The following is a 2,532-nucleotide window of genomic DNA, read 5'->3' as shown; positions in this document are numbered from 1 at the left end:
GTCCATCGTTTAGATTCTGCCTTCTGGAACTGTGAGTTACCATGGATGGTCTTGGTCGACATGATGAACTCTGACAGTCTCTCACCCTGTTCGTTCCATTCTAGGCCATGGGTCCCAATGTGAAGTTCTTCAGCTGATCTTCTCGGTCCTATCTTGGCATTAAAATCACCCACAATGATCTTGTAGAAGGTGTGGTCTTCTTTATAGAACTTCTCTAGCTCCATGTAGAACTTCTCGATTTCTCTTTCATCATAATGAGATGTTGGTGCGTAGACAACGAAGATAGAAACTGCAGGCAGTGAGCCACATCTATTCAAATGTAAACATCCGATTCGGGTTGTTAGGCATTCGAATGAATCAATGCTCTTGGCCAAGTTTGTGTTGACAAGGACACCGACGCCTCCAACACCTCTTTTATCGCATGTTCTGAGGAACAATTCTTCTCCAGTGTCGAAAACGGCATGGTGAGATTCGTGCCTTCTTGTCTCGGTCAGACCAATGATGTAGTACTTGATCATTTGCGCTTGTACCATCAGGTCCTCGATGGATGCATCTGATGCTAGCGTACGTGCATTGAAAGTACAGACGACCATTTTTGTCTTCCTTCGTTGTGGCAGCCTAGGTCGGCCTTGAGATTTTGTCGGCCTCTCCTTTCTCATCCTTCTCAATGCTGCCATGTTGGTGAAGCCTTCAGGGTCAGGTGAATGAGACCAGTTGTAGTTACTGGTTTTGGCATATCAAATACACAGCGGTATTCGATATTCTATATAGACTTCTTATTTTTCCTTCTATGTTTTTGAATTTTTTTAAAAATTTATTTTAATGTGGACAAAAGCCACAAGAGTTGATACAATTCTAGAGCTGAAATTTATTAGGTGACAAAGCTGTAATCACTATCACTATCACTATCCCCCTGTTGTTCATCGATTTGCTCGAGTGGGCACCAGTAACATCTCCATTCATCCCTGTCATGTTCTAGTGTAGCCAGATGGCATATTGGGGCTCATTCAGGATCAGGGGAATGAGAACCTCATTGTTACTGTTTTTGGCATATTGAGTATGCCATGGGTAGCTTGCCAGGCTCTGCCATGCAGGCGGGATACTCTTGGTAGCTTGCTGGGCTCTCTGAGAGGGATAGACGCTTTTGGGGCAGCCTCTAATCACCTTTAAAGGTGTTTCCAGTCAGGCATATATGGGTGCAGGATACTCTTGGTAGCCTGCTGGGTTCTCTGAGAGTGAGAACTAGACACTAAGAGGTCTAGTTTTTCTTCAAAACTGTAATATTAAAATAAATTATCATAAAACAAATTTTTAATGTGTAAATTTTTATATCTGATCACAGAGTTAAGTCCTTGTCTAATAATTTATTAAATGAATTAAATCATCTCTGTTACTGTTTTTGTTTGTTGAGTTTAGTTGTCCTCTGTTACTTTTCCATCTAATTTGGTACTTCCTTACCGGAATTTCAGCATTGAGGAATTAGGAAGTGTCATGGACACGCAGTCCAGAGACTTCAGAATCTATGCTCTGGGCCAATGAATTGACTTGGTGGCGGCTGTGGGAAGTGGGTGTGACTGTCAGGGCTTTCAGAAGTTTGGGGGTACAACGGGGGTAATTGTCCACCTCAACTCTGAGAAACACAAGAATATTTAGCCTGGGCACCAGGTACCTGAAATTATTCCCAGTTTGAAATCTCTGCAGAAAGTCTTCCTGAAGTGGTGGATTGTGAGTGGGGCTATCAGGGTTTCATCAGAGCAGGTACTTTACCTATCCACCTCCCAGGGCACAGCAGAGTTTTCAGCTGTGGAGACTGGTGTTTCCATGATTTTTCACTACTTGGTGTGGATCTCCTGGGAGATTTAGCCAGGAATCGGTAGATCAGGGCCAGTGTGTAGGTCAACATGGTGACAGCTGTAGGAGGTAGGCCTCCTTCTGTGTTTTAATTTATTTTGTTTAAAACTAGTTTATCCTTTCCTGTAAACTCTATGTTTTTTATGGGGGGGTGCTCTCTTTAAAATTTTTCCAAAAGCTATTACTCTTTTAAAAAACAGTATCTTATTTACACTTCTTATATGTTTTCATCCTTTCTATAATATCAATTAGAGTATATTTAATGATTTCTTATTTTTACTTTAACTTTGCTTCCATTGGTAATGTAGTGTGTATTCTCTTGTTTTGGTGTGGAAGGTTTTCTAATATGTCTGAGAATGAGCACTGAAAGATGATGGGGACTGTATTTGCACAAGGCTTGTCTGGAAACTTGGGTTTGCTCTAGGATGGTGGAATGTGCAGAATTTCCACTGCTGATTTCCATATCTAGCTCTGTAGTTATTCTCTCCAAGAAGGCTACTTTCCTCAGATAAATGTTCTCCTAACACATGTTCCAATCATTTCTTTTTGGGTATTAAAATATATAAATTCATGTTCTCACTGGTTAACCAAAGGGAGCTGAGATGTCCTGCCATTTAGAATGTGATCATATCTTTGCTTCATCTTTGCACTTCTGCCTGTTTTAAGGTCCCAGAAACAGGA

The sequence above is a fragment of the Sorex fumeus genome, unplaced genomic scaffold (genome assembly GCF_029834395.1).
Source record: "Sorex fumeus unplaced genomic scaffold, SorFum_2.1 ptg000008l, whole genome shotgun sequence".
NCBI lineage: Eukaryota > Metazoa > Chordata > Mammalia > Eulipotyphla > Soricidae > Sorex > Sorex fumeus.
This window is presented reverse-complemented; position numbering follows the sequence as displayed.